The sequence below is a fragment of the Polyodon spathula genome, chromosome 7, assembly GCF_017654505.1.
Source record: "Polyodon spathula isolate WHYD16114869_AA chromosome 7, ASM1765450v1, whole genome shotgun sequence".
NCBI lineage: Eukaryota > Metazoa > Chordata > Actinopteri > Acipenseriformes > Polyodontidae > Polyodon > Polyodon spathula.
In genome coordinates this window covers 51,298,328-51,322,886 of record NC_054540.1, presented here as the reverse complement: position 1 = coordinate 51,322,886, position 24,559 = coordinate 51,298,328, and the positions used below count along the sequence as shown (strand labels likewise).

The 24,559-nt window shown below is 38.8% G+C and overlaps 1 pseudogene; it reads right to left on the bottom strand.

Moving 5' to 3' along the window:
- Positions 1 to 1,037: 1,037 nt before the first annotated feature.
- LOC121317865 lies at positions 1,038 to 24,000 on the bottom strand (annotated as a pseudogene).
- Positions 24,001 to 24,559: the final 559 nt, after the last annotated feature.

Below are 24,559 nucleotides of genomic sequence, written 5' to 3'. Positions count from 1 at the left end.
ATGGTCACACTTTTGAATTTTTGACAATTATTAACAAGCTTTATTTATTTATTTATAATGATATCAAGCAACTCATTCATCCTCTTTCCACCCCAATTTCTACCGGGTCTGATCGCCTGAATGTGCTAGATAACAGCATCACTCGCTTGGAACCGGCAGCCATTAATTCCTCATCAGTGGCACTGTCACAAAGACGGCCAAGTGGGCGGCGTCACAACCAGGAAGGAATGAAATATACAAAGACGATGATGTGAAATGAAATGATGATGGCGCTGGCTGGCGCCGGTTTATTGTAAAATAAAAGGGTTTAACAACAAAAGACAGGACACGGCACTTTGCGCCAAAATAAACAGACAAACAAAACGAATAGACACGGACAAAACACAGAGTGGACGAACGCTACACAAACAATTGAGATTTATAGTTACACTTATCTATCTCTTTCTCTCTCTCTCTCTCCACTTCTCCACTCTCTATTGTTTTTGTTTGTCGCAAAGTGCCGTGGCCGTCTTTGTGACACCGTGGTGTCCTGCGTGGGATTTAATCAGCGCCTCCAAGCGTCAGACCAGGCCGCCCACTTGGCCGTCTTTGTGACATGTGGTGTCCTGCGTGGGATTTAACAGCGCCTCCAAGCGTCAGACCAGGAGAGGTTTTTTGTGTGGAAGAAAAAAAAAAAAAGGGCGTCTTTGGATTAGAAAAAAAAAGACAAAAGAAATGTTAGTGTTTCAAAAAATCCCGCTGCACAAAACCAGACTCTCCCTCCACCCGTTACTCCTCCTACTTTACTTTCGGACCAACCCCGAACACAGTAGTACGTTCCCTTTAGTATGTAATGTCCCGCCTCTGTAGTCAGTGGAACACCAATCCCCAACTGACACGTATCCTTATCCTTCACTTGACTCCAGTGGCTGGAATTTACATACTCGTACTTCCGCCCCTCACCAAGGTGCCGCCCCTCAAAAGATGACTTTTGCCATGGTCACGAGATCTTGGTAAGGGAAGTCCCGAGTTGGTTTGATGCCATCTACTGTCGGGAGGCTGAATCACAGAACGAAAACCCTTTGACTCATCACAGGCACCAACAGCATCGCTCACTTTTCCCGCTGCTTCAGCCATGCCCACACCTGCTTTTGGCCTGCCAATCTTCACTCTAGCATATAGTTCAGGATCCTCTTCTGCTTCAGTAGTTCATCGCCACTGAGACGCAACATTATTGAAGGTAAAGACGTTCACTTGGCGTCAATACATATTGCAACCTTAAAATTTCTGGATCACAGGGTAGTTGACTGTGGAGATTTGTTTGTTTGTTTCAGGATCCTCAGCTGTGTAAAAATCATACTCTTGGAGAATTTCTGCTAGCTTTTTCTGTTTTTCGCGATGTCCTTTCTGAAGTTTATGCTCACCGATGGGAACTGGACTCATGTATTTATTCAACATTGTTGATTTCTTGGTCAGACATAGCGGTACCATTTTTTATGAGTATCATAAAGCAGCTTCTCGGTTAGCATTGGACAACCCATCGATTGACTGGTCTCAACCTGATCCTGACTCTTGAATAGATTCCTCAGTGGTCTCCATGCTAATACTTGCAGAGTTTGTGTTTCCACCATCCATTCTTCTTCCCTGTGTCCAAAAGCAGGCTCCACTTTAACCTTCTCATCAGCCTCAGTTTATTCTTACCCTGCTCTCAACAACACTCTTTTCTTCAGGAATCATGCATCTGCAATTTCTCCTACTCTTTCTTCAGCTCCGCCTGCTTTTTAAATAAGCAAAGATTCTCATGGAAGACTGTCACAAAGACAGCCAGAGTGGGGGACGTCAGACCAGAAACAGGGAACCAGGAAATAAACAACAGAGATGGTGGAGTTGGGAGGAGCTGAGGAAATGTTTTACCAGCAAAGACAGGAGGAGACGCAACACTTGTCAGTTATTTTAAAATCAATATTTAGATTCATTAAGCTTTCCAAGACAATTGTTAAAGAAGTCAACAACAAAATGTTACATAAAAAAACAGTGGTTTCATAGATTACTGTAAACCAATGCTGTGTTAGTATTTTCAATATTTTTTTGACAAACATCCTGAACTAGGTCCTGTCCTTGGAGGGACCTCTCTAAAAGAATGAGGAAGGTTTGTCAGCTTTGCATGCTAACCCCAAGACTGCTTTCAGTGAGGGGGAGACTATGTAAACAAATTATATAAGCCAAAAAATTAAGAAATTAACACAATTATAACAGCGTATGTAAAAATACAAATTAAACAATTGAACGGCAATAAAATATACATTTAGTAAAGAACCTTGCTTACAAAGTGATCAAAGACAGATTATACAATATACCATACCATTTAACATATAAAAACACAGAATCACAAAGCTATCATAACATGTGGCCTTTTAAAATAACTACATATAACATGACAGGTTGCATCAAACTGATACAATCCCCTGAGGTAATTACAAAGATATAAAATAGTACTTTGGTTAAACGTCCTGTGCATTCTTCAGCAATTATTTACACAGTACAGCTGAAATATTTGGACTGATATGAGATACCTTTTTAAAATTTTATATCAGAATATTACTGTAACTTGTGTTTTAATCATGTTGCATGTGTATGTGCTCTAGCCAAGTCCTTGTGTAATATTGGCCTGTCATGCTCTTCACTCTCATTGTCTATTGTGGGCTGCAGCAGGTGACTGTAGAGAAGTACTGCAGCAGGTCCTCCACAGTGAACCCCAAGGATGTTCCAGACCCTGGGTAGCAGCGCTCAATCAGCTCCTCAATCATGCGGTACTGACGAATGAAATCCTCCTGCATTGCTCTCCACACCACCTGCTAACACAAACCAGAACACTCTGGGAAAGGGATTTTCATCTCAACCCACTTGGCAACACAGGATCTTATAAACTGGGTTAGACTGGGGAGAGCAGTGGACTGGCACTGTGCCAACATCAATGGGTTGAGTATAGCCTTTTATAGTGTGCCTTAATACAAAATCCACCTAATAACCTAACCACTATGTGGCAGAGCAAAGCTCTGCCCTTTTTAAATTGGCAGGGATGGGGTTAATTATTTTTAATTGAGGAAGCAGGTTGGTGGTTTGTTGTGGTATTTTTGAAAGTTTGAAAGTTTGAAAGTTTGAAAGTTTTGAATCCAGTGAAGGCATTGCCCAGCCTGGAAACCTTTATTTTTGTGAATTTTGTTTTTTTTTAACTGCAGACTGTTTCTGGGCCTCTATCCACTTGCCAGCCTGCCACATTTGGTGTCAGAAGCGGGATAGCGCCACCTAGAGGCTCAGAGCAGTATTTTTTATTTATTTTTTGGAATTTTGGGGATAATCTTTTTTTTTTTTTTTTTTTAATGGGAAAGAAGAGCAGACAGCGGCAAAGGCAGGAAAAGCAGCAGCAGCTGAAGAAATGTAAGCTGCTGCAGCCACCGCTGGAGGACCCGGCCAGCCTTTTCCCCTGGTGTTCCTGGTGCGGGAAGGAGGACCATCGTTGGCGGTCCTGCCCAGATGTGCCACCGGCAAACTGGTGTGGCTGGTGTGAGGAGGACGGCCACAACTGGGCAGGATGCCCCTACAACCAGGCCCAGGAAGAGGTGCAGTATTCACCCCGGGCATCAGGGGCCACCCCACTACCTCCAGTACCACCACCTTCACCACCGTGAGCCTAAGAGGGTGGAGCCACCTTCCCGAGAACCAGAGAGGGGTGAGGAGCTGCCGTCGCTCCCAGAGCCTGAGAGGGAGGAGGAGCTGCCGTCGCTCCCAGAGCCCGAGAGGGAGGAGGAGCTGCCGCCGCTCCCAGATCCCGAGAGGGAGGAGGAGCTGCCATCGCTCCCAGAGCCCGAGAGGGAGGAGCCGCCGCTCCCAGAGCCCGAGAGGGAGGAGCCGCCGCTCCCAGAGCCCAGAGAGGGAGGAGCCGCCGCTCTCAGAGCCAGAGAGGGGAGGAGCCGCCGCTCCCAGAGCCCAGAGGGGAGGAGCCGCCGCTCTCAGAGCCCAGAGGGGAGGAGCCGCCGCTCTCAGAGCCCAGAGGGGAGGAGCCGCCGCTCTCAGAGCCCAGAGGGGAGGAGCCGTCGCTTCCAGAGCCCAGAGGGGAGAAGCTATGGCCCAAGGATGCCTGCCTTGCACTGCCCAGGGATGCCATGCCCGCTCCGCTCAGGGATGACTCATTTGCATCGCCTGGGGTTATCTGCTGCTCCGCATCGCCTGGAGTTGCCTGCTGCTCTGCATTGCTTGGGACTGCTGGTGTCTCCTTTTTGTTTTCTAGGGTTGCTGAGGGTCCGCCACCAGAGGGAGCCGGGCCGCCGTTGCCGCCTCCACCACTAGAGGGAGCCGGGCCGCCGTCGCCGTACTACCTTGGAGATCCTGGGCCCCCTCAACCAAAGAAGGCTTGGGGGCTCCGGCATCAACCCCGCCCACCACCACCCACCATAACAGCCCACCCAAGTGACATAATTGGACTCGAGGGGGGTGGGGGGGAAAGGGGGAGATGGCCGATTGCGGCCGGTGTAGATTGTACATGGGGGGAGGTTTGTGGCAGAGCAAAGCTCTGCCCTTTTTAAATTGGCAGGGATGGCGTTAATTTCCCCTACCTGCCTGGGTTTATTATGTTCAGGTGGCTGGGGTTGATTAGGTTAATTAACGATCAATCAGCGCCCAGCCACTTGACATAAAAGGAGGCCTCTGCTTCTCATTTGGAGGAGGGAGTTGAGGAAGCAGGTTGGTGGTTTGTTGTGGTATTTTTGAAAGTTTGAAAGTTTTGAATCCAGTGAAGGCATTGCCCAGCCTGGAAACCTTTATTTTTGTGAATTTTGTTTTTTGTTTTATTTGTGTTTTAAAGATTTTTTGTTTTGCCCTGTATTTTTGTTTATTTATAATAAAATTAGTTTTTTTTTTTTTAACTGCAGACTGTTTCTGGGCCTCTATCCACTCGCCAGCCTGCCACACACTATATACTTAAATTTCCTATGATGCCAGTAAGGTGGACAGAATGTTAAATATTGTGCTTTTTGTACATTTAGATGTCAACTGTATTCTTCTCTCTTCCACAACCATCTCATTTATATAAAATCCCCTTGCAGCTCTGCTCCTATACTGCTGATCTATGTAGCACAGTCTCTTACATACCAGAGTGCCTTTCAGCTATTAAAGATTCCCTTTTTCTCTGCCCCCAGTATGTACACTCCTCCAAACAGTTAAGCGACATTAAGAAATGTGTATATTAAGCATTTGTGGCAGGAAAGGGCCCTGCCTGTAATATTGTTTTGGTGGTGGTTGGCAGGGATGGGGTTAATTTCCTATCCCTGCAAAAATACATGTGAGAATGTGGCTGGAGCTGATTGATTAATTGATAATTAGGCTCCAGCCACATGGTATAAAAAAGGGAGTGAAGGGAGTTGGTGCTCTGGTGCTCAGTCTTGTTTTTTGTTCAAACCTTTTGTTTTGGCTCTTGAGCTGGATATTTTGTTCATGTTTATTGTGTTTGTGACTTGTTTTTTGTTTAACCTTTTATTTTTGTTCTGTGAGCAGCAGTGTTCTGGTTTGTTAAAACTTTTTATTTTTGTGTTCATTAAAAATGCGCAGCCGCGCTTAAACCGCAGCTCTGAATGTCCTTGCCAGCCGATGCTACCTGGGCCCGCAATGATACCTTGTCACAGCATTATAAATACCGAAATCTTGCATTGAAATAATTGTGAACACCCCTGCAAAACAAATGTGAAATGCAACATCTTATCATTACCTGCAGCAGGTTCTCCTCTGAGAGCTGCCTGTTGATCTTCTTGTACAGCATCTCCAGTGCCTTGGGCACCTCCTTTCCTCCTCTTTTATCCCATGAGCCACGCGGGCCTTCACCCCATCAAAGAACTCCCAAAACAGGGAAAATACACTGTTTAGCTACAGGAACTAGACATAGGGCAAGATGGGCAGCTAGAGGGACTGCATACCACAGGTACAACTGCTAATGCCATCTAGTGTTACTTGATGGAATCAGCACAATATGGGAAATTGAAATAGGAATCAGTGGGGTATTTCACAAATACAGTGTACACAGTCCTTGTACATGCTTCACTGAATCTTCACTGCCAATACTGCACGACAGCCTGGCAGCTGCATATTATCAAAACATTATGCAGACACATTATCAAACAAGACAATCAAAGCAATTTCTTACCATCTACCTAAAACATAAACATATTTGAAATGAATGCCCGTGTTTATTTAGGAAAGTTTAGCTACAGTGATTAACCATACTTACCTGTCCTCCTGCTTTTACTCTGCTTGTGCAAGGCTAATAGATTAGGGCACAACACTTACAATGCACTGCTGAAAGTCACTCTTGTCCAGCAGCAGTGTGTGGTTGAGGACTGCGTTGAGGAACGAGGCACAGGGAGTGTTTTGGTTGATTATCAGATGCTGGCTCGTTCTCATCAGCACGTAGAGGCAGCTGAACAGGTCCACCTTGTCACACAGGCTCACCAAACTCTGTAGCTCCAGCTCCACGCTGCCAAGGACCCCACTCACCCAGAGGTCTGACACCTCCTCCAGCCTGCGGACAGAGAAGAAGCAGATGCAACCACCTTCACCATTCATAACTCTGTCAATAGGATGGAGTGCCAACAAAGTTCTAATGGCTACAATACGATTTGCCTAAATTATTTTATGATACAACAATAACGAGACCAGCATTGTCAAGCGTACTTACTCATCATACACGGGCTAGTCAGATCCTGGTTCTTCTGAACATCTTTTATTGAAAGTTGTCTGTACTAACACAAGCAGTGGTGTGAGACAAAGTATAAGCAAAAACAAAGCATACCATGTGAAACACTGTAATATATATGTTACAGTAGAATGTCTATTTCTTTCAGCAGTGTGTATTCTGAGCATTTTGTTCACTTGCACACAGTGTAAACATGGTTATGTGCAACGCTCACTCGTCTTAACAGCAGATTGACTTACTGGTTATTTTAATAAGCAAGCAGAATAAAATAAAAAATACTGGACAAATAAAAATACTCCTCTTTCTTGCACCATAAGTAAGGGTTGATAAGAGAGCTGAATCTAAGGGTACAATTTTATAATTTTAGGGAATATTCCATTTAGGCTTCAGCATTGTGTTTACAATATACGTCCCTTCAAACTATTGTATAAGTGACGCATCAAAGAAAAATTTTATTTGTAAATGAGGAGCCAGATGTAGAGGTCGCAAGAGAGTAATGCTAAAGTCACACATCTCTGTTTTATTTAGTGCAAGTTGGGGTAACCTTGGAAGCTAGGGAGCCCTATTATCTCAAAGTTTAACCTCTTCACTTGGAATGGGATTACACAGATGCTGTCAGTTATGTAAACAGCTGGTAAGAATACCACAATCTATTGTGAAGCACTTTCTCTGATCATGTCTCAAGTACTTTTAGTTATATCTTAAAAACAACTGTACCAAAGGATCAGAATGTAACCTTCCATATGGTGGTATGTAGTCTGTTCCGAACATCAGACACCAAAACCATGAAAGGAAACCCCTAAGGCTCACCTCAGCGAACAGGTTTCGCTTGTTTTCTTTTTCCTCCAAACAAAAGAAGGAATTGAGAAATGCCTGCTCTGCGATGCAAACTGGTTCTAACTCTGTCAATTCCAACTCCAGCACCTGGGGGAAAACAAAGGGTCATTTACTTATTTCATTTTTTTATTGCTATCTGATGTTTTGTATGTTTTAGTTTAAAGTTTGCTGCACTGGCTACCCACAGGGGCTTCCCTTCAAACGTTCCATTAATTCCTGGCCTATCCCCTGCAACACTGCATAATGTGTTCATTTTGTGATGGGATGTGGACAAGTACACGGGGGTAGGCAAAAGTTCACTGAACCTTGAAGTGCATTTATTTGGCCATGCTGTGGCTAGTTAGATGACGCTTCTACTGACCTTATCCACCACCACCCAGCGAGGCATGTCCACTTCTGGCTGGTCAGTGGTGGAGAAGCTCAGTCAAGGCCAGGGCAGGCTAGATCTTGAATGGGTCGCTCTGTCAAGACTGTCCTGAAAACCTGAAAGAAACTATTTTTAAACCTTGCTGAAGGAAGCAGCAGTTTCTGTAGTAGGGTGAACACCCCCATTTCAAAGATGCAGTTAAAGTAACAAGGTGAAATGTCTGTGTTACAGTGGCAGTGATTGTAAAGCTCTGTCTCACCAGTGAATCACACCTCTTCACGGAGCTGAAAAGTGGCAGAAGCCTCTAATAGGACCTGTGTATTAGCACAGCAAATTCACAGACCCTGTTCTGTTCAATCTATTCTGAAAGCAATTTATTGCTGTGAGAACAGTTCAAAGAAAAAATACAGCCTTGACCTAAATTAACTGGTAGTCAAAGGAACTATAAACATTTGCAGTGGTTTCAATACATTTAAATAAATAAATAATCCTTACTGAATATTTGTTAGATTGTGACTATAAATTATGATTATCTGAAGCTAAAGGTTTTACCTCACAAATATAAATCCAGTACCTACCAAATTGTTTACTCTTCTTAAATCCACACACTTTGAACCTTGCCAGGACAAATACATCCATCATTTGCTTTACATAAAGTTTGCCTAGGTTATCAGTATACACCTGTAACAAATACATGGAGTTTTATTTTTAACATCTCATGAAAAGGCTACAGTGTTATTTTACAAATCACTGACGAATAGAAATAGATGGCAAGATTTCTAGTTTGCTGGAAAAGATGAGGAACCAGCTAACCACTTCAGTTATATTGTGAAGAACACGTTAAGTATGTGTGAAATGTATTGTATAGTACAGCTAATGGATTTATAGCCCTTCTGATAACAAACACTAATTTAAAAATAGCAGTGGAGTCAAAGAATGGACCAGAGAATCAGAATGAAAACACAACAACAACCACTTCACATTTTAGAGCATCTTTTGTGTCAGATATTCCTTATAACACAGAGCACACAAAAGCTAATGTTAGTAAACATAGATCTGAAACATTGCAAAGGTATGTTATAGAAAATATAAATTACACAGATAGAATGAGTAAATAGCAACTATACTGCAGCTGAATAAAAATAATAGAGTTAGGAGACTGAGAATTAATCCCTTAGATAATGGGAAAAAAAAAAAAACAACCTGCAATGCTTATATTCCTAGGAAACTTATAAAAATGTGATCAGGGGTTTTCACTTACAGTTATTTGTCAGCAGATGGCAGCAAAACAAAAGGCTGGGTTATATAATGTAATATAGGGTGCTACAGTATCTAAAAACCAAGAATACTTGAATTCAACAGAAACTAAAGTGGCAATGTTATTTGCTTGTAGACAAGTTAACTATTTCCTCAACAGTGATGTTCTTTAAGAGCCGTTGGGTCTATGAAAATAGCATAGCAAAACACAGTAAAAGCACACTGAAAGCATGTAAATTAATCGTGTTTTATCATATGATGAAGCAAAGTAAAAACATCATGTGATGTTAAACATAGCACATACATGAGAAATGCAAAGTACATTTCAAAATTCAACATGGGAGAGAGACAGGTTATTTTAAAAACGGATGTGGTCAGCTGTTCAGAAACTTCCATTTTAAACATGAAAAATGACCAGTGGGCTTGGGTCCCACTGATCCACTGCCTTGCCCACCTTGTACAGCTCATTGAAGATGACAGGGTTGGAGTTCCTGAGCCAGCCCATGAGTGACACATAGGGCAGCAGATGATGGTGGAAAGCTGTGTGTTGGGGCAAAACCAAATCAACACCGTCTTCATGTGGAGCAGCACCTTGGTCCATCCCCTTTAAAAACTACATTACACTGGAGTAAAATAGACCTGTGAATCAATCTGTTTTAAAGGGACCATTAAATGCTGCTGTTGCTTTGTGGTACATACTGAAGCCACGTCATGTGTTATTGTAGACCAGACTTACGACAATGGTCTAACTGCAATCAGAAGCAGAGCACAGAATATGATTATGCTCTAGGAAGCAATCATCTTCAGCACAGCAGTAGTACTGTTGTTAATGCTAATTAGAGGTAAGAAAAGGCTTTGATTATGTCAATGGCATTTGCACTCTCTTTCTATGCAGTGGTGGTAGCAGCAGAGCTTTAATGGAATCAAGGTCATGTCAAGATTTTACACAGTAGCAAAAACTTTTGATAAAGTGTTTCACTGTTCATTCACAGATTTGAAACTTCTATAAAGTCGAATCTTTCAATATGTTTGTATAAAACAAGAACGAGTCAGACAACAGTTGCTTATTTTGTGTGTGTTCTGAGTTAACTTTTTTTTAACTCCAGTTTGTTATGATTTTTTTTCCTATTCTATCAATCTTTGCCTGGCACAGAACAATTCTAGTCAACACAAAGGAGAGTGTCTGCTACCTGCAAAACAATGATTTTGTTGAGGTGACTGACAAAGCGTTTTTCAAAGTTCTGTCGCAGGCTCTCAAACTGTATTAACTGTTCAGCCACACCTTGGAGTTTGCGGTGCTCTCAGTAAAACAAAAGGAAAAGAAAGCAAATGGAATGACCTACAGCACATGGATAGGAAAGGACAACCAATAGGAGGCAACAGTAAAGCTGAGCTGAATTCTAAATTGCATGATTGCAGGATCATCTAAAACTTCTGACCAACATAAGTAAACAGTGAACCTCATTAATAAATGAGAGAACAGACATAAAACCATCAAGCAGTTGATCGGTTGAAGAATTACTAAACCAGCGTTGGCCAAATTGCATCTATCTTGGATTTTAAGGGTTCATTATTATTACATTCTTCTTTAATAGATAATCAGTTTTGGAAAACAACACATATATGAATAATATAATAAAAATGCCTGCTGATGAATTGCTGACGAAACAAATGTGCTGTATAATGCTCAAATGAGTCAGATACCTCGAGTAGATTAAAAAATGTAAGCCTATGCATTGATTCTACTGTTTGAAAAGCATGGGAGGAATTACCTTTTCTACAGGAATCTAAATGAACTGGCAACAGTTATCATTATTATACTTCTCTTGTGAAAAGGTGCATAGATATGCCAGTTTCTTAACCTTGGACAAGGTCAATATATGTCATAACACACTCAGGTTTACAGTGTAATACCCACCCTATGATAAATAAAACATCTGAATAGATCATTTGCAAGCAGCCCTCACAATCCTTAGCAACGGGTTGCCAGAATGTGATCCTTAGCATTCTTTGAGACATTGACATTAAAAATGTAATGAAAGCTGAATTTGTTTCCCAGGTTTAATTATTCCCTATGTTGAAATAAGCAATTTCAGCTTCAAGGTCTTTTTTAGATTTTAGTTTTTTTATTCTCACTAGTAAAACTATAAGATGCTGCCCCTAGGCTAATGGTGTTCTGGCAATGGACAGCCAAACAATCTCTTCTCATTATGATTTCTTTTTTTTTATCCCCACAATCGATCAAACAGTAACCATGTTTTAAGAACATGTATGAAAAGTGCACAGAAGACAGAACTCCAGTTTTAAACCATGACCTTTAAAATAGAAAACTAAAACGTATCTTTATTTATTAATGAATACGTATTATCATATTTTAATACTACTGTAAGGTAGGTCGTTACCTGGTGCCAGGCTAGTGTTTGGACATCTGCATAAAGCCTCTGCAGCAATGCAGCAAGCCTCTACATGTTTAGTGGTGTCAAGGCTTCCATAATTCATAGCTCAGACATGTTCATCACTCAGTGTCAGACTATCCTACCAACAGAACCAATAGACAAGCATCCATCTTAAAGCAGTAATATAAATTGCCAAAAGAAATTAGACTGCTCAATTTGCCACTTGATGCTAAAACAATACTTTAGCATTTATTTTGATCTTTTCTGGTCCAACTTTGATGTAGCTAAATTGACCTTGATGACTAACATTTACAGTCTCAGTTCTCACCTATTTATGCATGGTATTTTATAAATTATGCTCTGCATAGAAAACAAGACTGTGTGGGTTTCAGAAAATGTGACTAAAGCTGGGAGAGGGCAGAGTATGTAGATGATATTAAAAAGAGATTCATTTAATTTGATGCTTTCTCTTTTTTGTTCAAAAGCTTGCATAACAAAGACACATGCATAACCTTTCCGATGAGCCACTGCTTTCAACAGCAAATGTTTAAAAGGTTTAGTGGTATGCCTGTAGGAGATCTACAACAGAATTATTAACACCCTTCACAGTCTCTTGGAAATTACTGCAGTTAAATTCCCACAGATGTTTAGTAAATTCTTACACATTACAGAAGGTTTTATTGTACCAGAAGGCAATTTAGTAGAATAATTGCAAATTGTTACTTATTATTATGTAGACAAGCTGGTTCCTACCGTTAAGTAGGTGACCTCTCGCTGCAGCTTCTTCTGGTTGTTGTCGATGACCTGCAGCTAGTAGTTGCTTTAGTGGATGCTGTCCATCTGCTCTTTGACGCTGCGCAGAAGCTCATCGTGAACAAGGAGAGTATTCTCCAGACACAGCACCTCCACCAGGCCCTCATCAATCAGTTGAACCAGCTGGCTAACCTGCTTCTCTGACTCCATGATCGCCATGATGTTAGCCTGGGTGGGAAGCAGTACAGCACGTCAATATAGCTTCTAAAGCTGAACTTCCATACACTGACACACAATTATTCATTTTGATATTAGCCAAAATATTTGTCGATTTCTCTTAGTTTTTACCTCATACGTACAGCAGCATGTGTATCAAGGAGAATGTAAGGTCTGGGATTTATCATGGATTGATCAGAGACATGCTCAATTTGTATTTGTTTATTATTTCTAAAATCACAATGGGAAAACATAAAGTGGTGGCTTAAGTTTTTAAAAATATTTTTTAAACCTGTAGCGCTTGACTCCAAAGCCCAGTTTGTATTGGGGAGGACAATAAAAGCAAAAGTGCTGTTAAACATTAGAGATGTGCAAAAAACTAAAACTTATCATAGCTTAATTGCCCTTCCCATATAAGATGTTTAGAGTTATATTATTTAGTTTTAATATGACTTTTAAAAAGCCATTTAGCAAATAACATGTACTTAAATAAGATATTTAATAGAGCATAACCCACACATGGCTAAATGGTTTTTTTAAAGGAAAGCTAATATTTAGCCCATCAGAATCACATTGATATTACTGTGAATGCATGTTTACTTGCTATATTTCTTTGGGTGCATAATCTAATGATTAGCAATTTTCTGACTTTAACAGTGCTTCTAATAATTATGACCCTGTGGTTAGTAAACAGAACCAGACTGAAGTACATAATAGTTGTTTTATATGCATATAACAGAGCCTTTCTTTTTTGTAATACATAAATTGTATCTACTGAGCTACATACAGTAGCAGTACATCTCTGGGATTACTTTGTGCTCTCCATTACCATGTATTGTATATACAGTATATGCTATCAGAGCCTACTGTGGGCCTACATGACAGTAAATGTGTCATAATTGCAGACTTGCTAAGCACAAGAAAATACAGCATGTATTGCTGTAACAGGTACAAGCTCTTGTGTATGTCTGAATCTTTGAAGAACACCATCAAAATGCTTTGAATGCTTTGTATCTGTGGTTCTAAATATCAGTCTTAAATAGTAAGGTTGTTAATTTAGCAAGATCACTAAAAAAAGAGCAATGACTATGAACTTAGTAGCTAGAAACCAGTTCAAGTTCTATTCTCAGTATTTCCTCAGTATTTCAAAAATAAAGTGCATTACAGTGTATGAACAAACGATTATTTTCTCTACCTGTCTGTCTTACTACAGTATTACAACTCTCTACATATATATAAACATCCAATGTGGTATATTCAGACATAGTGCTGTGGTTTGCACTTCTGTACAAATGCCTATATCTTCATTTCCTGTTATTCCATCAACCTGTTGGCAGGTCTAACTCACAAAAACCACCCTTTAAAAAAAAAAAAAAAGATAAACTGATAAACCATGTTTTTTGCGAGGAAGACTTACCACATGCAGCTCGATGAATTCCGATACATACAAGCAGATCTACAAAAGAATGGCTGCAGAAGAAGAAACTTCGCATTTTAGAATGGCCTAGTCAAAGTCCGGACCTAAAACCCATCGAAATGTTGTGGCAGGACCTGAAGCGAGCTGTCCATGCAAGGAAGCCCTCAAATGTCACCGAGTTGAAGCAGTTCTGTAAGGAGGAATGGGCCAAAATTACTGAAGACCGATGTGAAATTTACAGGAAACGCTTAGTTGAAGTCATTGCTGCTCAAGGGGCTGCCACCAGTTACTGAATCTAAAGGTTCACATACTTTTTCACACATGAATATTGAATGTTGAATCATTTGTCGATAAATAAATGTTGAAAAAGTATCATGTTTTTGTGTCATTTGTTTAATCGGGTTGTCTTTATTATTATCTATTATTAGGATTTAAGAATGTCAAGATTAAGATCTAATAACATTTTACGTTTGAAATATGTGAAATATGTGAAAATTCTAAGGGGTTCACAAACTTTTTCTCGGCACTGTATGTCCAGTTAAAATAAATGTTTCAGCCCCAAAAAATATATATTGCAAAAAATATCTTCAGATACCCTCCTATGCAAAAGTTTTAGACATGTGGTATCTAACTCAAATCAACAGTACGAAGTTCACTCTTGAAATCAGAACTTAAAGGATGTGTTGCAGTAAGAATACCTCTGTTAACAAAGGGGAACAAGACTAAAAGGCTAAAATATGCACAAGAACACAGAAATTGGACTATGGAACAATGGTTAAAGGTGCTTTGGACTGTTGATGGATGGACAACGACACCTGTGCCTTCTGCCAGTGCTGTTGTCAATTCAATGCTTGTCTTTGTTCTATTCCATAAGGATATTATCTTCAAGTATTGCTCATCCTTGTTAGACAGCTTGCTGGGTCTTCCAGTCCCAAGTTTGTCAATTACAGATGATGTTTCTCTGTACTTGTTGATTATACTTTGGATACCACACCTTGAAAATCAAGTGATGCAAGCTATTTCACTTAATGTTTTTCCTTCTTTATGCAAGCCAAGGTTGTTATAATAGTAGAAAGCACTAGTGGAGACTTTGAGTAAATTGTTGATGCTCATAATGTATCAGAGTAGAAAAATATAATATGTTTAAGCATATTTTTGCACAGCAGTAAAGATAGATGGAGAAGACAGATAGAGACACATTATTATTATTTGTTTATTTAGCAGATACCTTCATCCAAGGCAACTTACAGAGCGTTGTATGTGTGAACTATGTATCAGCTGCAGAGTCACTTACAGCAATGTCTCACCCAAAGCACAAGGTTAAGTAACTTGCTCAAGGTTACACAGTGAGTCAGTTGCTGAGCTGGGATTTTATCTGGGGATCTCCTGGTTACAAGCCCTTTTCATTAACCATTGGACCACACTGCATCCAATTTGTCAAAGTCTGCCAGTCCTGCAGTCTTACCCATTGACTGAAACTGACAACATGAAATGCAGCTTTCCTTTGGTAGCCCTTTCTAATTGTAGATTAAAAAAAGGTCCCTATATTGAATTTAGAAAGTCAGATTCTATCTAGTGACAGCTCCTGCTACTCCTCATCCAACCTCCTACCTGGTCAAGCACCTGTAGGTCAGTGCTGAGTGTCTGTGCAAGGCTCTGAGCATCAGACATAGCCAGCTCACTCCGCTCCATCAGCAGCTCAATGTCTGCTGCCTCCTTGGCCATCAGCTGCTGGTACCCTTCTGCCGCGGGCTCACCTGTCCCAACTTCGGCCTCCAGAACCTGGGTCTCTGCAGAGAAACAGCAGAGCAACTCTTAAAATCAGCACAGAACAGATTCAAACATGATAATTAAATGAACAATATACAGTAATTCATTACCACCTATTCCACAGGTGGTCAAAGGTTTTATCAGAATCATACTCCTTTAGTGTTCTCTGTAAACACAGAAGAACATTTAATTAAGCTGAAGCTTTAGCTGAAGGTGTTATGAGTGTTTAATGAAGTATTGGGTGATTATCAGGTACATACAATCCTGCTAGTGTGGGTCATTTATTTTTTATTAGAAAAAATAAAAACTGTTTTTGTGCCTAACCATTACTGCATATTAAATAGCTTAGTGATGGGGCAGCAGGATATCAATGCTGATTTATGTTCATCTCAGCCAGCCAAGCTGCTAACGCTACAGAACAATCCCCCGATTTGCAAAAATAAAACTACATGTAGAGGTAACATAAGCGACAAGCTATATCACCAAGCTGTGCCATTCCGTTTTACAGGAAACACTGATGGTTTTTTGTCTGTTATATGTGTCTATTACATGAATATCTCATTTAAAGAAAGTTGTATAATGTTTGCCAATCAAGAAATTGATCTGTTGTTAGCATAAAACTTTTTGTTTGTTTGTTTGTTTGTTTGTTTAATTAACTTGATAATCTGTACAAATGTATATATCTCTGGTATTTATATTTGTATTTATTCATATTTTTTTTTTAAATAAATAGGTTCTGAATAGCCTTGTTTTTTTCTTCTTTTTTTTCTAAATTACAATTAAATACCCTTATTAACAACTTCTTATACAATAATTTGCTGTAGATGAATTTTCCCTAGTTGTAATCTGTACACATTTTTTTGTGTGGTTGTAGGATAAATGGATTCATTCTGTTCAAACTGACTTAAAACAAAGTTCTACTGCTATTGTGTTAAGCCATGCTTATATACACTTTATTACAAAAAATATATATTTCCATTACTTTTCCAATTCCAGATAAAACCACCTTTGCTAGCATAATCCGGACTCTGGGACAAAAACAGACAAAAAAGGTCAAAAGAAGAAATATTGAAGGTGAAGCCATTTTAATTCTTCAGGAATAATTTAGGACTACAGGGCCACTTAAAGCTGCAATGCAGATTGCAATGTCACTTTAACATGCTTATTTTTTTCAGCTGAGCTCTTTTGTCTCCATGCAACTGTTATTTCACTTTAAAGGTTAAAAGATATTTCATTTTAGTTTTATTAAGCAATTCTGAGGATATCAATATTTGATGTCACTAAAATGTATCTTATCAGTTCTGGGGTTATTGCTCAGAACTGTTTTGTAACCTTTAACCATACTCAAATTCATCTGTGTGTTGCTGGCAGCTATAAAACTGTTCTGTGTACAGTCTATGTTTTTTAAGGGAACTACGTGACACCTAAGGCATTATTCAAAACAGTTTTATGAAAAATAAGGCTATAAAACACAAAGTAACTGCATCATATTAAAAAAAAAAAAGTACATAATGATATCATATAAGTAGGAAGACAAATTTCAAGCAGTAGAATACAGATGCATTTGTTCTCAGCTGTTTTAAGAAAAAGGTTTGGCATAACACATTGTAGTATTATTGTAATGAACCTAATAAGTTACATAGTAAAAAGACAAGACCATATGGTTCAATCATATCTAATCCTGTGACAAATGCACCTGAATTGTTCACTTATTGTTACAAAACAGACCTTGAAGTGCTCCAACTTACTGCTCCAGGTCTGTGCAACATGGAGTACAACCCTTCACTGCTGCACAAGGGTACCAGGAAGGAAAGGTTACAATGAACAGGAAGCAAAGAAAGGTGTTGTCTGCTGTAGGTTTCCTGCCTGAGTTCTGATGATGCACACTGATGCTCGACCTGGCATGAATCATGTGGTTACAGCCTGTTCCCTCTCGCTTCCTGAATCCTGTCCTTGACATCAGTTTTAATATCACAAGACACCACTCTTTTTGTCTCCCCTTTTCGTTATTATTATTATTATTATTATTATTATTATTATTATTATTATTATTATTATTATTATTATTATTAAAATATGTTTTGTCTTGTAAAACTACACAGGAAAAAAAATCCTGTCCAAACGAATATGTCCCTACATTTGGCTGATGTTGATGAACTTCATTTTGTTCTGCATGTATCTCTGGTTGAGTTTCCACATGCAGGTCACAAATGCAATCTTCTCTGAAGGGCTACTGGCTACTCACTTATAAACCTTGTCCAAGTGGAAATCAATCAATCAAACTCAGAAATCAAATATCAGCCTATTAAAAGCAGGAGAGTCATAGTGCTGACTAATGGTCTTGACCCACACTGTCAATCACTTTCAGACCTTCGAGACAGACTAATGACACCCATGGTGAGCTTTTATTACCAAAGGGAACGATTCACATTGACCACTGTTTCACACAATGAGAATCACAACCAGATATGACTGGTGTATCTAATATAATTTTTGTTAACGACTTTTCAGCTTGTAACAGGGGTTGCACAGAAGCTTGATGATAGTAATTATACAGTCAATACAAGATGAAAAGTGTCTGTCTGTTTAGTCTATGATGCTCCCGGTATTGCCTGTGTGGAGACACGAACACTGATTGACTACTGAGCCCCACTGCTGTGTATTTAAGACAGATTACTGGTTTCATTCAACATTCAGCCTTGAATAAACTAAATACAGAATCAATTTTGTTTAAACAGTGATGTGAAAGAAAATATCTATACTCTTATTACACCCTGTAACATTTTTATTTATTTATTTATTTTTTTTGTTCCTGGGTAGTAAGTGTTATTTCCTAATTGCTTATGCCTCAGAAGTATAGAAAATGGCTATTATTCCCCACAAACTTTGCTTTTGTGACCAGGACAGTGATATTTCAAAATATCACTATTTCCAATGGGAAAACGGGCAAATGTGTGTATTTTCGTTCACATAAAGTCAGAAAAAAACAACATATGAATCCAAATTGACATTTATTTATACTAAAGTAATACAAAAATGACTACAAAAGATTTAGAAGTGAGTAGTTTTTCGAGACTGTATTTCTGTAAGACTGTAAATCTAAAAAAAAATTACTCACTTCTAAATCTTTTGTAGTCATTTTTGTATTACTTTAGTAAAAATACATGTTAATTTGGATTCATATGTTGTTTTTTTCTGACTTTATGTGAACGAAAATACACACATTTGCCCGTTTTCCACTGCCCTGGTCACAAAAGCAAAGTTTGTGGGGAATAAAAGTCATTTTCTATACTTTTGAGGCATAAGCAATTAGGAAATAACACTTACTAACCAGGAACAAAAATTGTGTTACATAGTGTTATTATTCCTGTTGAAAAAAAAATTCTGCCCTGTGTTTATAAATACTAAAAATTTTCTTTTTACTTTCGTTTGAGACTGTCACTATGCCACTCTGAAATACCATATCAGTAATGCAAAAGCTATTTCATTTTGTGTATTTTGCTTTTTACCATTCATAGAAAGGTAAGCTTGTGCCTGTCTAACCTATAACAAGCTATTTTTTTTTCAATTTTTCAAGTTACAGGAAAACATGTTAAGCATAATGTTAATGACAGCTAGAAGACATCCAAGGAATCACATCCTATCACACGGGAAGTCAAGCAGACAGAAGTGTTAGGAAGTCACAATGACGGCATCTGTTTAATTTATATTCTACAACAACAGTGAAAATCCAATTTGCAGAACCTTAATAAAATATTTATTACACCAACTAGGTTTGAAAATAAAAGGATTAATAGTTTTTTTTTAATTTGTTTTATTTTTATTTTTTTACTTTCCAATAAGACAGTTCCATTACAATAGTAACAGTAAATATCTTTTTTTTCAAGCTGTGCTAATGTGAGATATCTTTTTGACTTTGACTGCATCCTTCCCATCTACCAGCATCAGGTAATCCATTGACCAGCATGTAGACGGCTTATATTGTCTGCGTTCTGACTTCACTTTTACTAGGGAGATCTGCACAGGGCACTCAGAAGTCAATGCCCAGGAAGAAAATAGAAAGAAACTTAATGATTCTGAAACTCATAGTGGGATTAAGTAGTGTGTGTGTGTGTGTGTGTGTGTGTGTGTGTGTGTGTGTGTGTGTGTGTATATATATATAATATAATATAATCACCCTAATGTAATGTGTGTGTGTGTGTGTGTGTGTGTGTGTGTGTGTGTGTGTGTGTGTGTGTGTGTGTGTGTGTGTGTGTGTATATATATATATATATATATATATATATATATATATATATATATATATATATATACATATATACATATTGATTGTAGAAAAAAAGAAATTTGAACATATATTTGAACATAAATTGGGATTCAAGGAAACACGTGTACATGGATTAGGGAGTGGTTAACATGTCAAAGTACTGATTAGAGGAAAAACCTCAGAATGGAGTGTGGTAACCAGTGGTGTACCACAGGGATCAGTATTAGGTCCTCTGCTATTCCTAATCTACATTAATTATTTAGATTCTGGTATAGTAAGCAAACTTGTTAAATTTGCAGACGACACAAAAGTAGGAGGAGTGGCAAACACTGTTGCAGCAGCAAAGGTCATTCAAAATGATCTAGACAAGATTCAGAACTGGGCAGACACATGGCAAATGACATTTAATAGAGAAAAGTGTAAGGTACTGCATGCAGGAAATAAAAATGGACATTATAAATATCATATGGGAGATACTGAAATTGGAGAAGGAATCTATGAAAAAGACCTAGGAATTTTTGTTGACACAGAAATGTCTTCATCTAGACAATGTGGGGAAGCTATAAAAAAGGCTAACAAGATGCTCGGATACATTGTGAAAAGTGTTGAATTTAAATCAAGGGAAGTAATGTTAAAACTGTAAATGCACTAGTAAGACCTCATCTTGAATATTGTGTGCAGTTCTGGTCACCTCGCTATAAAAAAGATATTGCTGCTCTAGAAAGAGTGCAAAGAAGAGCGACCAGAATTATTCCAGGCTTAAAAGGCATGTCATATGCAGACAGGCTAAAAGAATTGAATCTGTTCAGTCTTGAACAAAGAAGACTACGTGGCGACCTAATTCAAGCATTCAAAATTCTAAAAGGTATTGACAGTGTGGACCCAAGGGACTTTTTCAGCCTGAAAAAAGAAACAAGGACCAGGGGTCACAAATGGAGATTAGACAAAGGGGCATTCAGAACAGAAAATAGGAGGCACTTTTTTACACAGAGAATTGTGAGGGTCTGGAATCAACTCCCCAGTAATGTTGTTGAAGCTGACACCCTGGGATCCTTCAAGAAGCTGCTTGATGAGATTTTGGGATCAATAAACTACTAACAACCAAACGAGCAAGATGGGCCGAATGGCCTCCTCTCGTTTGTAAACTTTCTTATGTTCTTATGTTCTTATGTTTTGTTAATATATCCCACTTGTGGGCCATCAAGAAAATAGGTTTATAGTCAGGTCCATACTGTTTAGGAGGTTGCTGATTTAATTCAAACCAGGGATGCATCGAGTATGCCTTCTGAATTGAACTACCGTCGCCCCATAATAAATCTAACCAAAATCAATATCCACCCTAACAAGTGGGTAAGTGCTGACACAAATGACACATACATCAGGGCTAAGAGTGCTTTTGTAAGCGTATGCCCTGAGGCATGATTCACTTGCTGCATTGTATTCACACTGAATGACAAGATCTCTCCGGGTGACGAAACCACAACGTTAGATGGGAAATGATTCCAGCAAATGGAAACATGCAACTTGAGATGCCTGCTAAGCACTACAGTAAAATTACTTTGTCTATTAAGTATAATAGTATCACTTGGATGGGTAAGAGGAGTGGGAAGCATTAGGCAGGATCAACTGTACTTATTAACCTATTGTAAATCATCTTAAATTAGAAGAATGACCGGAAATTGTGCATCAAACTTATGAAAGTCATACATCTAGCCATTTCATTGAGTGTTTTTAGTATATTTCTCTCAGTACAGTAAAAAATGGTGCCCATTACCAATTATTTTTATGTGTTGATGGTCTTACATTTTAGGTCTTTATTTCTGAAGACAGAATATTCTTAAGAGGATCAAAGGAAAGCTAACATGTTGCCATCCACTTACTTTATCTCTGTCTAACTTGGCTGATATTGTAATAAATGTTTCAATGCAAATCACAACAACTCACTGTACCGGTCAGATCAATTTTATTAGCACCCCCTGACTTGTATCAAGGATGATGTCCCCACTCTTTAGAATGTCACAGTGGATAATAACATCTGTAAATCCAACATTTTTAACATCTGTAACTACAACATTTCCCTCCAGCAGTCCCCCGAGACAAAGTAACAATTGCTAACCTTAAAATCAATGGAACACAATTAAAGGTCATTATGTCTTTTTAAAGATAGAATAACAGTACAATAATAAAAATGGAAATATGTCAGTAGACAATTCTTAAAGCACTAAGGCGCCAAAAAATAACCACAAGTAGGCTCAACAACAAACTTGCAGATTTTCCAGAAGTTTTTGCTCTTGCTCTCCAGTCACCCAATACAGTCATTATGTTTACATGCACAAGAAATCAATCCTTTGTAACTATAATTGTTTTTTATCAAATGCGTAGAGTAAAAAACGCAATTGAGTTTGGAGGAATCAATGCAGCTGAACCGTTTGTAATTGATCCCAATTAAAATCCCTGACCTGAACAAATTCTGACACTTTAGAAATTGTTACTGTGTGGTGTAACTAGCCGTTCACCTCAAAATCCAGCTCAGGTCAAGTGTACCAATGCACAAAATCACCACACAACCCACCATTGTCTGTTTTTCATTATGAGAGGCCTAGGTCCTAATAAAGAGATAATCAGGTCTAGACTGAGGTGTGCACAAAGAGCTGTGAGGGGAAGCCTTCATGCCATTTAAGCTCTTGACATTGTCATTCCACTTTTATGAGCCCAGACAATAAATACATAAATGCATAGTTTCTCAAATTCTTTATTAGATGTGGGTAGAAAAATATATAGAGAGATGTGAGATGTAGCAAGTGTAGAGCAACATGACTTAAATAAAACTCTAGATTGCCAGTGGGGAGGAACACTGCCAAACATATTGCTTTGCGAAAGCTGGGTTTACAGTGTGAAGCATAAATAGCCCTGCCGTGCTCCAAACAGGTTTATTTTAGAATGTGTAGGTAACTCTGCTGGGCTGCAATTCTTTCACGACAAAGGAAGAAAACAATGCTACCTCTTCACGATCCATCACCCAACACAGACAATAGCTGTTTCCAGGGCTAGAAAAGCCTGGCTGAGCCATACTTCTTTACATTTTTCATTATCACTGATTTCACAATTTCAACATGCATCTGAGGCTTTGCAAATGTATTGCATTATCATAGCTAAAGAAAATACATTTAGACCTATTAACATGCTATGGTTACTGAAAGAATGGTAGTTGCAAAAAAAAAGCAAGAAACCGAAAAGGGTATATTGTTAAACAATATCTTCCCTAGATGGTGTTTGCAACAAGCTATGTTGTTTGATGATGTGTCTGTACTTCCAGACCTCAGAGAATTCCTGTGAGACTGCGATGTTTCAACTCTGATGACCATGGTCATAGCATAGGACCAGGGTTAGTTACTGTTTAAGAAATACATCTTACATAGAACTTAAAGGCATACAGCATCTATTACAGCTAGGCAGTGAGACCACCATTGATCCTTAATTATTTTTCGTTATTAAAACCAAAACCCTAATCGTTTCGCTACATATTAGTTTTGGCCAACTGTCCCAAGAAAAAATAAAATAAAATAGTGCAGCTGTCATTACCTGCAAAAGTCAGCAGTTAAGTTTACTTGTCTATGGGTAAGGACCATTGCAGAGGAATCGAATGCTATTATAAACCAATATTCGGTTTAAATAACCTTTTTAAGATTCTAAAAAGTTAGCTTTAGAGGGCATCTAGCAAGTGGATACTAAATACTCAACTATTTACTAAATTAATATTTTAACTAATTGTATTATATCATTAAATCAACTGACACCATCTTCCACTGATAACAATTGTTCCTTTAATGTATACCACAGCACGACTTGGCCATGTCCCTCTACGGTAAAAGAGGAACTCTCACTCTGCACAGAGTTTTTCTTTTTCTTGCCCCCCTTCCAGTCATGAACGATCCCCAGCAGCCTCTCCTCTTTAGGGGTGAAAATCTCGCGCTGCAGCAGGTTCCGAATGGAGGTCATGGCAATCTTGCTGGGGAGGAAACGCACCAATCAAAAATTAAATGCTTTGATACTTCAGCGTGTCAGGTCAGCCACACAAAATCCATGTAACCTCTGATCGAATCACTGGATTGATTTAAACTCTTCAGGATACAAGGCCTTTCATGAGAAAAACTGACTGCATTATGAAGAGCAGTTTGATTAGAAGAAATGTATGAGGTTTTCTATATGAGTCAGCAATGCATTACCTGGAAGTGGTAAGTGGTTTGAAACAGTCCTGTGCAGTGCTATGCCCTGATTGGTTATAAAAAAAAAAGGCCAAGTCTCAAGCTTCATGATCACAACTTTCTTTTTTTTTTTAATGCTGCTTTCAGTGTTTGTTATAGTGACAGCTGCTGAAAACCAATTGTGCAGAGTTGGGTCATTACAATAACAAATGAAGAGGATTCAAAATTTATTCTGAGATCCCATGGGTATAGTTTTTAATGTTTGGTCCCCTCTAGTTTTAGGTCTATGTTTCTTTTTTTTTTTTATAAATAAATACATACATAATAATTATTTAGTGTGATCATGTAATCAA